The sequence below is a fragment of the Calonectris borealis genome, chromosome 1, assembly GCF_964195595.1.
Source record: "Calonectris borealis chromosome 1, bCalBor7.hap1.2, whole genome shotgun sequence".
Lineage (NCBI taxonomy): Eukaryota > Metazoa > Chordata > Aves > Procellariiformes > Procellariidae > Calonectris > Calonectris borealis.
Genome location: NC_134312.1, coordinates 17,082,742 through 17,095,272, shown reverse-complemented (window position 1 = coordinate 17,095,272; position 12,531 = coordinate 17,082,742). Strand labels below are relative to the sequence as shown.

Below are 12,531 nucleotides of genomic sequence, written 5' to 3'. Positions count from 1 at the left end.
GACAGGTTGAGCTCCTTGGTGCTCTCACTGGAAGATGCATTTTTCTGCTCCTTCAGACATTTTTGTGGCTTTTCTCTGTATCAAACTTATTTTTTTCAGTATATTCCATGAATTTCTGACACCAGAATGGGACACAGGATTCCAGCAGGGTGGTCCCAGTATAACAAACAGATGAATTGTAACATCTCTGCCTTTATTTGTCTGTATATCTGAGATTGCACTACCTCTTTTTTCATTAAAACTTGCATTGAGAACTCACGCTCAGGTGCTCATCCAACAGGACCCCAAATCTCCTCCAGTGTCTCTTTGCCCTAGCAGTGTCCCATCTTCTTTTGTCTATTCTTTGTTCCAAGACATACAATGCTACATTTGGCCATATGTGATTTTCGTGTCCAGCTTACTGAGCATAGCAGAGCCCTCTGTCCTTGTCCCCTTCATTTAATTTGTGCTCCTTCTCTCAGCGAAACTGATTCGGGCTGCCACCATCTTTTCATGTTATACAAAATCAGCATGAACCTTTCGCAAGAAAGGGCAGCAGGATCCCTTGAGATTAAACCTAAAATCACCCATTTTAGATTAAAAAAATTTGAAATGTACATGGAGTAGCATGGAAAATGTTTACTTTTTCTTTCTCTGCAGAAGTGAAGCCTAATGGCATATTCTTAGTGGTCAGTGTACATTGGCTGGTGATTTTCTGTGTTCCCTTTATGGCTTTGTAAGGCAGGAGCCTAGAATTAACTGCTTTTTGAAATGCAAAGTAAGATTTTTTTCCCCTTACATTTCAACTCCTTCAGGTTCGGAAGGACTCAGCTGGTGGGTTTTATGGCTAACAAAGGCAGGCTGGAGAACACAGCTGACTACAGACACTTTTAAATCCCAGCCTGAGAAGTTCTCTCTCCACTGAAGATCTGTATCTGTAATAAATTTAATCCACGGCAACACTCGGGGAAGTTCACGTTTAATCTAATCTAATCTTAAAAGACAGTAAAATATTTGGTTGTAGATTCTTGGGTCGAGCTCATATCACTTGTAACACACGTTCTGTATTTTTTGATGAAGTCTTTATCCTTTTCGCAAAATCAAAAAAGAAATAAATGGTTGGGGTGGGAAAGAACAAGCAGTGTAACCAGAACTTCAAAAAAGTGTAAAAGATCTAAAATTACAACTGCAGCTCGATGCTCAGAGAGGATAAATAGCCAGATACACACTCACACACTCACACACAAACTCCATTTTTCTTTGATGTCCCTAATACAAATGCCGACCAAGGGCTGTCTTGCTTACTTTTACAAAATAAACAGGTGAAATCAGAGCCCAAGGCGGATGTATTACTGACTAGTGATTTTCTGTTGTGTTCACTGAAGCTACAAGATAACAAGAAAGGAATAAAATCCAGGTTGTAATACAAGCCTGAACAGCATATTGATGCCAGTAGGAGTGTATTTTTCTGCTCTAATTTTATTAAGGTATATATGAAATTGCTAGGTTAGTCACTGATTTCATGGAAAACCAGTGAGCACTGGCTGGCTCCACACGGTTATCCAGCCGAGGTGACATCTCCCCTGCTCTCCAGCCTGCTCTCCCCTGCTCCAACTTCCACACCAATCTCCTCTTTCACCATTTGTCAGCAAATTTACCACTTTCCCTCTCGTCTCCCACTCCCGCTTTTACCCACACTGGAAGGCAGATTAGAGACAAACCCTCCGCACCAAGAAACCCCAGCCCTCCCCCCAAACAAACCAGAACATCTTGTCCCCCCACTCCCAGCCAGAGTGTTTACAAATTTGCTCTCTCTGACCCAGCGCTCAGATTTGTCTCGCTCTTTGCTCTTTTGCCACGGTGAGGAGCTAACATCCTCACTTTGGGGGGAAAACTGAGAGCAGGTACCTCTTTGATGCCATCTTTGCAAAGACCCCGTGGGAGAGGCTGGATTCTGCAGAGGACTGGTCTGCTTTAGTCATCCCCATCCGTCCCACGTTGTCAGGCCATCCAACAGCTTTCTCTGGTTGTCTGCAACACGCACGGGGTGAGCAGCCACGAGGCTCACGCAGGCAGCACGAGAGGACGACTGGCAGGGTGGCCGAGCCCCGAGACAACGTCTGCGCGGGCAGTGGCAGCTGGGCCGGCACCTCCTGTGCCAGCTGGAGCCTCCGGCTGGTCTGGCCCTGCTCGGAGCTCTCTGGTGCAGAGCTGGGACACAGAGTACAGGCACGTCCTCTGGGACGCTGCTGTTCCTCAGATTTATGCAACAAGTACTGCTCTTTCTGGCTGCCTGCCTCTGGTGTCTGCTCTGACAGAGGTTCTGCTGTTTTTCTCTCTCCCGAATACACACAGCTCTCACAAACCTTACTGACATCCTTCCTTTGCACAAAGTCCTTAGTCTGCCCCCTCCACAGACTCAGAGGGGCATCCTTTTTAGTGTTTTTATTTCATCAAGGAGTCTAATTTTGTGCTATAATCCTGCAGGGAGGATGGTTGTCACATCCATCACCTTAGCTCAGCTTTCACCCCACTGCCCATACTCTGCTCTTCCTCAGCCCTTCCTCACCACCTTCAGCTATGTCTTTTTGTAGTATCTTCTTCAGCTTCTTCCCACAAAAGAGCCGATGAGCAAGTTGCTTTCTCCGCACGGTGCAGAGCAGATGATACATTTCACAGCAGACCTTGCTGCAGCCAGCAAAACTCTGGTCAGATCCAGGTCTTAAGGTTTCTCCGCAAGACCCATCTCACTTTGAGAAAGCAACCTCTAACAGCCAGGCAGACCTGTGTTTGTCTTCCTGCAGCTGGCATAAACTGGAGAAATTCACTGCTGTGTTGTGTGTCCTGGCTAATTCAAAAGAAATGTGGTCATGTAAAAACACCTAGATGAAATCCTTATCATTGAGTGGTCAAGAACCGAACATTGTGAAAATCAGACATTCTTGTTAAAACATGCCGCGTTTGCACTCGTGTCTGTACGTCAGGAGCAGTTTCCCATGGAGAAGCAGCGTTGGGGAGCTTTTTGCGGGAGTGGAATGTGGCTGAGGTCTTTCCCTGTGGAGTTTTGGAAGCAGAATTAATTTGCTGGGAACTGACGTGGCATTTCTGCCACAAGAGAATTTTCCATACATTTTTGTTATGGTGAGAGACAGAATAGGAAGAGTCACGAGCACCTTAAAGAGCTTGAGGTGAAGCTTAACAGTGCCTGCAATGTTCTGGGGGGAACTTCACTGCTGGGGAAGGGAGAGCTGATGCTAGCAGCCTAAACTGGATCACAGTCCCTTCCCAACCTCCTTACTGGAGTGTCTGTTTACTATTAAAGCTCTTATGGTTGCAAATTGTGACTCAGGTTTCTCATGAATAAATATCAACAAAAGTAAAAAGAGGTTTTTAGCTTAGAGTTAAAAGCGTGGGAACAGCTGAGTTTGTGAAGCTCTGACCCTGCCATGATGTGGATCCCTCCTGTCGGAAGTCACGGTGTACATTTAAGGGCACCAACCATTTGCTGTGGTAAGAGCTACTCTAACACTGGGAAAAGTCTCCAGAGAGAACCAGATTCTTAAAAGAAATCCCCCAAGTTTTCAAAAAATTCTCTCTGTGATCACTGGATCCCAAGACATGCCCGGGCTGCGTTTATTACAGTTCAGGAACCCAGAAAAGGAGACAAAAGCAAGTGATCGCTACAGTTGTAGATTTTGTAGTCTGGAACTATTGGCTGGTTTATACCAGCTGATTATATACTATTTCATATAATATTATATTAATATTTATTATATATTATATGTATTACATATTGTATTAATGGCCGATTATGTATCATATTATTAAAATAACAGTGACTCCTTAGAGCCATTTCCACAAGCTGGAGCTTCTTACGGTCTTGGGAGATCATTCTGCAACCAGAAATAGCTGAAGTACCAAGTAGATCCAGGTATCCCCAACCTCTCATTAGCTGTGTTTCCCACGCATTCTCCTGGCAAACACACATTGCATCCCCCAGAATAGGGCTATGTGAGTTAAGCTGACTACCTGCTTGTTCCTTTTTTTTTGCCGCCATAGGTTTGAAAAAAAAAAACCCACAGTGTATGCAGTCCAGAATATGGTCCCATTGAGAAGATTTCCAAGTATTATCTCCATCTGCAGTGAGAGAGAACTTTCAGGATGATTTCTTCTCTGCTATTTTGAACGCACATCACTTTATGGTAATACTCATTAACTACTATTGAAAATTTTATTTGAAGAATACTGAGTTACAAATACTACATAGGAAAAGAACAGTCATCAGGTACATAAGCAACGTTTTAATGGCTAAATGTTTTTTTACATTAAAATCAAAGTAAGATCAATATCTGAGGGCCAGGGATGCTAAATTATGTCAGTGTTTTCTGACCATTCTAGTAAATCATAATGTTGAGTTCCTGAGTAAGTGGGGCAGAAATCCATAAAGTGAGTTTCTGTGAAAAAAAAGACACAAAAATAATTAATGACTTTATGTTAACTTAAAAAAGACCAGCTCAAAACAGAACAAGAAGGGAAACAAGCTTAGACCTTCATGATGCTCTTAACCTTATCTGGTAGGCAAGACTGACTTGATGGCAGTATGCATTTTTCTACTTCTGTATCCAATTCAACATCCCTTTTAGAAATTCAGGAACAGTTTAAAATTAATTAATAACATGAATTAAATATGAAATTATAAATACAATACCTGTCCTGCTCTCGCTCTGTTCGATGTTAATTTTGATGTATTTTATGCTACTCTCATAATTTCCATTTTCAGTACTTCACCAGTTCACTTCTTTATGTTTCAGAATTAATAATCTCTTAAAATGCATTATATCCATTCACACGTCTTAACTATTTCTCTGCCCACCCACAAATTCATGTTAACATCACTCTATGCTTAGGTCACTTCTTCAAAGTATGTGAAGTTTTCACCTTTCCTCACAAACACAACCACTACTTGGTAAGCAGGAAGTCCACTTCTTGAGTGATTTGCCTTTTATTCAAATACAGGGCCAGATCCAGACAAAAATACCGCAACCCCATCCAAACACTAACCCAAAAGTGACGGGCAGCCAGAAGGGCTGCTCCAGATTGCACTACTGCACGGACATTGGGAACTACGGACAGTGGGAACCTCCCTGCACTTCCCAGCAGAGGATGCAAGTGGAAGAAAAAGGAGAACCTTCCTATGCTCAGGTCATTTTGTTGTCAGCACAAGCCCGGCCAACAGAAGTGCCCCGCCAGCATCCCTGCTGCAGTTAGGATACAGCTCCTGGGGCTCTTAGGCTACGGTACTCCAGGGGGAAAGAAAAGGATGAGAGACTCCTAATAATAGGAAGATTCTGTGATACTACAAATGTCAGATCAGGGTAGCGCTGCATGAATCAGAGAGACAGAAGTGGCTTATTACTAAGCAGACTGCTTCTATTTATATACAAATAACTATGGCTCAATTATGCACTTAAGCACTGCTTTTAGGCAAATTTGCTTTCTGTAAGGCAAAAGCAATATGGTAGAAGTTACTTTCTGCCACATCCCTTCAAATAGTACAGTCTTTGTGCTTGTTAAACTATTATACAGGATGTAATCTCATTAAGCCTGTGAGAAAGTGGCAAATTTGCCCTTTAAATTTTATTATTTTTTTAATTACATGGATTGTAAGTTTTCGAGATCTAAACCCAAGCTGCTAGTGCTTTTTCTTTTTTTTTTAATAGAGACTCAAACGTGAGAGGATTATAGGTAATGGCATTACAACATCTGTACAGGGATGGTGGGAGAGGTTTGACTGAGTCTCTTAGAATTGTAAGAGGAATATATTTAGCTGGTTTAGGTTACTGTCTGATTTAAATAATGTAATTTTTGTGCAGTTTTGGACCTTTCCTACTACAGCAGCTTGGTGTTTTTTTCTCCGTTATTTGAAATAGTTCTTATATTACTGGGATTATCTTTTGCGCTCAAATAAAATTTTAAATGATACTTTTGTGACACGCTTTTTAGTCTTTCTTAATCATCTTTTTATGTGATGCTGTTAGTATGCAGTTATCTTCTGGATTTCTGTGATTGGTGCCTTCAAGCGTGTCTCAATGGAATGTTTTCTTTACCCTGCCACATTTATGTTGCTTTCAGCTTTCTTAGAGGCAGTTTGGCTGTTAAACAATTTCTTCCCTTGAGGCGATACTGATTACACTTATTTATGACATCGTCTCTGAAAGTGAGTTTTTTACAATTCTCTAAGACAGAAATGTAGTCTCAGCAATTTTCTTCCTTTAGAGATTCCGTCAATAAAATAAATGTTAGAACCAGGTGTGTATAATGGGTATCAGGCTTTGGTTGCAAATAGACTGAAATCATTAAGCCAAGTGGGTAGAGTAACATAAGAGGTGACATCCATTGCTTGCTGCCTCAGCTATCTTTGATTGAATGATGAGTTAGTGGCATCTTCCAGTGTTAGTACTGGGAGTTCCCGAGATGCAGACCAGTGCTGAGATGCGAGTACCACATCTCATACAGAGTGTGCACGACCCACTTCAGCTTGGTGGCTGGTGACAGATATAGGACAAGTGACCAGAGCAAGGGAAGTTTATTTAGTGTTGCCCCTTTTGTCTATTCTCCTGTGGAAAAGGAAATTGGAACCACAGAAGCTGTCACGGCTGTTCGTTAGGGGTGTTCAATCCGTCCCCGCTGGGGCACCTCCTTGGTGCTAGAGGAGGAGCACTGCACAAGCAAGTCATCCATTTGTATCTGGGACACTGAGGTTGGACACTTTAAGATGCTGAAACTATAACTGTTGTCTCATTGTGGTGATAGTTTCTTAGGAACAAATGCACAGCAGAGATTCACCTTTCCCTCCGCTGAAGATAGGGAGACACTCATCAGAGCCAGCTACGCTGTAATAATTTCTGGACACTAAGTAGTTTTAAGCAAATACCTCTGCTATTTCTTTTCAGCAGCTAATATATAACTTTGAGAGGTTTTCTTATTTTATCAGAATGATAATAAGGCTCATAAAACTGCTAACATTTCTCCCAGTTTGTGGAGTTATATCTTCTTTTCATTATTTCATTACTTTAAAACTTGTATAAGTGGCAGACACTAAATGAAAGAGAGAGCAAAGAGTAAAGTTTCCTAAAAAAGCTCTTGCTGTCGCTTCCCACCCCTCCCCTCCCCCTCCAAGACTCAGACTGTTGTATCAAGCATTGGTGTCCGCTTATCCTTGGAAATGTAAAGGGGCGTGGATGAGAAACTGTTCCTGTTACTCATTGACTATCCCTCTTTCCCTAAGGCTTTTCATAATTGCTCAGCGCAGCTCTTACCCCATTCAGCTCCTAAGAGAAAGCGTCTCCACGGATGGCTCTTCCATTCAGAGCAACAGCATGAGGTTTCAGTGTCAGGCCAAGAATCATAATTTTATCGTACTTCAGAGTGTCAGCTCCTCGGTAGCCATTTTTAAGTATTTCTGTCTTCAGGTTTCCCTGTAAAAAGCCACAGAGAAAATTTTAGGACCACGACAACTCTTTGGAGGTGACTTACTGCATGCTGTTACTGTTGTGGTCTCATCTTTGTCAATGAATGCACAGAATGTCTTCCAATGTAGACATTAAAGTCTGAGACCGTGAAGGAAAAACAACAATTACATTAATTTTCACATGAGAAAGGTTTCGTGTATCATTACAAACTAACAAAGTAAGAAACAAAATAGCATTTACAACATTCATTTTGAATCTTGGACATGTTTTGTCTACTTGTAATCAATGCAAATTTGGTTCTTGTACCCATTTACAGGGTGCAGTGGCATATGCAAAGCCAAAATCCAGATACATGGATTCAAATAGTGACCTTAGGGCAGATTTAGTTAACATCCACAACTAACTGCTTTAAACCATCAGCATCTTCCACAAACATCAGCTACTAGATATTTTGCCCCTATTTTATGTCCCACATCCCCACAGCTCCTGCTAGAAATCTCTGCTATGTACGTCCCAGCTTTAAGGACACTGAAGGAACGCCGTATGTCCCCAGAGCCTTGTTTGTTATATTTCTTATTTACTATGTATCCCATATTTAGGGTGTATCAAGGGGACATACAAAGTCATTAAACAAATTCATTTGGATCACCAGCGACAGTAGTTTCCCATACAAGCAATGAAGAGGAATCATTGCATTTGTTATGTGATCAAAGTTGTTAAGGAAATAAAGATGAATTACACTGCTCAGGAAATGATGAATTGCTATGCAATCATGACTTTTTAAAAATATGCCAAGGAGAAACCCATGATGGAACCTTTTGCATAAATTACTTACGTTATTTCAATGGTGCGTGGTAGGAGGGGAGCAGAAGCTAGATCACAGTATTTGTAACTTGGGGCTGTGCTTAGACTGCTTATTTCAGGCATCCACACTAAAAATAAGTGCTAATCCCCAGCACACTGATTTAAACTGCCTAAATAAGGAATGTTGGCTATTATGGAGCAAATGGGGGGAGGCCTCTAAAAGCCTCTGGAGAATGTGTTAGGGTACTTATATTTGCCCCATTGGCAAAGTTCCAGCATACAGGGAGGTTTAGTGTAGGGACCACCTCTCTACAGCAATTTATTGTTGTCTCAGATGTGGCCAAGCAGGAGAGCTAGCTCAAGGTGGCCACATGGACCCAGCAAACTCAGTGTGATGCTGAACTCAGTGATTACAACTGTATTAAATAAAGTTGCACTCGAGCTCTGAGGTCCTGACCCAGGACTCTGCAGTAGGCACCACTGTCCCTCTGGACCAAGGTCTGGAACTGACAGTCCTGGGGAGACAAGGAGGTGATGGTCCAGGGGAATGAGTGACCCTCTCCTCCCCAAATATCTAGTGGTTAAAGCAATTGCCCAGGAAGGTCCTGAGTTCTCATCAGAGGGAGGGAACTTACGGATATCACTCAAAGCTTCTGGGTTGTTTAAATGCAAATATAAATGAGGGGGTCTAATCCTGTAGCTGTTACCTGCACAACACACTGTGCTGCGTTCAGAGTAAATGCTGTGATGTCAGACCTTATCAGTAAATCTCTTAGGGACCAAAACTGGTGTGTTCTCCTAAAACTAGGTGTGATTAAATTATTCATCCACAATTTTTTAGGAATATAGAAATGTGCAACAAATACCAAGACTTTCGTACATTTCTCATACTTCTACAATTTGCTATTTGAGATGGATTTTTTTCTTTATAAACACATAATAAAAAATCAACATTAGAGATTATTGGAATGCAGATAGGGACTTCGGTCATGGATTTACAGGCAGAAGTCAAATATAAGCAATGAGAAATGGAAGTGCCAGTGAATCAACAATCTAATTTGCACAGATCAGAATTTAATATAAAACTGGATATTGTTTTTCTGTAGCCTTCCTGCAGTAAATTACTATATGCAGACTACAGAAAGCTGAAGTGATTTTGCCGTCCTTTTTGCTGTTGAAATATCCTTTTTTGAAGTAGAAGAAAATTTTTTTTCTTGGTAAATCAAGATGAAAATAAATTAAAAATTAAATTTAAAGTCTAGACGTGATATTAGTTTCAGGAAAATATCTCACGAATATACAAAACTACATCATAAAACCCATCAGTTTACTCTGGCTTGCTCTCACTCCTGGAATACATACATTCTAAGAGCAATATCACAATAGGGGTTAACATGATTTTATTTTTTAGATATTTTCTGTAGACTACTTTCCGGCTTTTAGGAACACACGGCATGAAAACCATGCCACAGTCTACATACAATATCCTATCTCTTACCAGACACTGGAATTGTAGATAAAATATGATCTGTGTAGATTGCTGAAGCAAGTTAAGTTTTTTTACACTAACTCCCACAACTTACTATCATATACTTAATGAGCTGCTAGTAGGTTTATTTTATTGCATTTTTCTCAATTGAAGCCTAGACCGTTGGGTTTTTCTGTTGAGCTTTCTCAGGACATGTCTGCACAGAAGTGAGCGCTGTGTGAAAGGCATTAGTGCACTGACCCTGGGCTTATCTATTTCTGTGCTGCGTGGAGCATCTGATCAGCACGGTGGGTTGCTGGTAGCGTGCTGAATCGCTCCGCGGGAGACCGACCATGGGAGCAATCTCCGTGCTGTCAGACAAGGAAATGCAAGCTAAAGAAGTGAGACTATGTAATTCTCTGGACCACAAAATGCAAGCTTCAAGCGATCAAAGTTAAGAAGTTGCTGCGATATCCTGAAGAGAGGAACGTAGCCTTCTCCCACCCATCAGACTGAAAGTGTTCACAGGAGGAAGACACGGAAAAGGTCCTTCATCCCCATAAGCAGCGACTCAGAAAAAAACCAAACATCTGAGCTGAAAAAGTGGATTTTCAGATTCACATCACAGCAGGGACATTAATGATGTGTCACTATGATACTCAATGAAGCAAACACAAAACTGCAGCATCATAGTTGGATTATTTTGTAGCTGTCTGTAGATGAAAGCATTAGGTAGCTTACCAGGTTTAAAGGCTAAGCTATAAGAAAAAAACATTCCAGAGAAGAGTTAGACAGCAGGACCTTACAATGGCTACACTAAAATACAGCTACCTGTATGTTTGTAGGTACCTTCTATGTTGCTACTTACTTTGCTGTATGTATATTTAGCCAAGAAGTAGTTCTCCTTTTCAATAGTATCTGTCAAAACACAGAACAAGGAGGATTAGTATCAAAACAGGGAGCAAAGTCCATAATCAGTTCACATTAATTGTAGCGAGTGGCTATCGTCAGACTAAGATGATTTGTGGGTTATTTAATATCTTCCTCGATTCTCCTTAGGGTGATCTGAGGGGAACATGACATGAGTGACTGCCCTCTCTAGCAGACCAGCTGTTCCCAGTGTCACACCTTTCGCATATCAAAACGCTGCACTCTGCTTCTCACCTCTGTAACGTTCAACTTAGGGTCAGTTCTCCAGCTATTTCTAGCAGGAGTCAGTGCCATTATACCGCTGAAAAGGCGGCCTGAGGACAGCCCTGTATACAGACACTGCTTCACAGTGGGGAACCAGGCGTACCAATTGAATCACCATCATCCCAGAATAGAGACCCAGAAGCTTCTCCTTGCTCATCCAGGGCAATAACAAGCCCAAATGGATTCAGATGAGAAGTGTCAGTACAAACTGGTGGGCACTGTCCCAAGATATTTAGCAAAAACTTTTGAACACAATTAACTCCAATTTCAAGATTACAAAAAAAGCCATGACAGAAGAATGACAACCACGCTCACCAAAATGGCTCCTGAAATGATGATGAAAAGTTTACCGTCCCTTGTCCCACTGAAGTGTAAAATTCCCACTTTTCAAGTGCTCGTGTGGACAAGTTTCCCCTTCTTTAGTGGCCTTAAGGTATGAAAATCGGGCAGTCTGGGATGCAACTGGTCACCAGTGCTACCTTACTATGGTTTGGTTTGGTTCCTGCACAGCACCGTTCCCTTCCTTCACTACTCACATTAGCTTCTGAGCATGGCTCAGGTGTGAGGCCAGTATATTATCCATTGGTGTGAGGAAATCATTTTCCTCAAGAGAGATTTGAGCTTTTCCACTTTGCCCATGGCATTGGATAAATACATCCAAGAAGAGGAGTTTTGCTTTTTCCACTTGCATATGTTTACTTGAATGACTGGCAGCAGGTCAGTGTAGCAGTAAGAGGTGCAAAAGCTTTTCTGAGCATAATCACAGAGTCAGGAGTAGGTTTCAGCTGTGCAAACTATGATGTGGGTCATCTCTGGGGTGACTTCTCCTAATGCAATGGAGCGAATAGTGGGATAAAAATACTGTGCTTATCACCTGGGATGGCAGCTGGGAGCTGCAGATAGCCTCTCTTCTGCATTTTCTTTTGATTGCTTTTTGGCTCTCTGTGGGTCTGACCCGCACCATGGTTGTTTGGTGACGGACTTAGATTGACGTTACCTCTTAGTAGTGGTCGTGGCTGGTGCCTGTTCTGGCAGGATGTAGCCTCCACGGATGAACAGAGGGATCTTGCTCAAGGGGGCAGCCACAGCAGCATAGTTCTTGTTCCACATTCTTGGCAGTTTATCACCCTACTGCAAAAATTAATGTAGTTAAAAAAACTCAAATCTGGGCACTATACATTTTGACCATATACCACTGAAAAAGAGACCAAGGGGTACATTTTAATCTCAATTACATCAGTGAAAATGCAAAAAGAAAAGCGGATTTCAGGGGTATTATTCCAGTTCCTTTTTTTAACATGAAAGAGGATCTAGCCCCTGCAGTTATGCATATGCATGAGACAGAAGCATCATGAATGAAAGACAGCAAATTGTCTTTAAAAATGGTATATCATTATTCCATATGCTGTGAAAAAAACCCTCATCAAGACACTGAGCAAAAAGCAAAAGAATCTTTTGCTTCCTCTTTTCACGCATATGGAGCCTGTCACATTTCAGTTTAAGGTAAGTGATTCATAATCATTTGGGAATGTAAACTGTAGATTTTCTTCTCTTTTAAGGACAAGTCTTCCCCTTTCAAAAAGTCATTACAGCATTCAATGAGTGAAAATTGTA

The 12,531-nt window shown here is 41.6% G+C and overlaps 1 long non-coding RNA gene across 1 annotated transcript; it reads right to left on the bottom strand.

Annotated features, from left to right (window-relative positions):
* Window positions 1–4,202: 4,202 nt before the first annotated feature.
* LOC142081863 (uncharacterized) lies at window positions 4,203–12,048 on the bottom strand. The gene is made up of 4 exons (XR_012673500.1): window positions 11,915–12,048; window positions 10,592–10,641; window positions 7,299–7,457; window positions 4,203–4,433 (listed from the first exon to the last, which is right to left on the bottom strand). It is a non-coding gene; the product is annotated as an uncharacterized LOC142081863 (long non-coding RNA).
* Window positions 12,049–12,531: the final 483 nt, after the last annotated feature.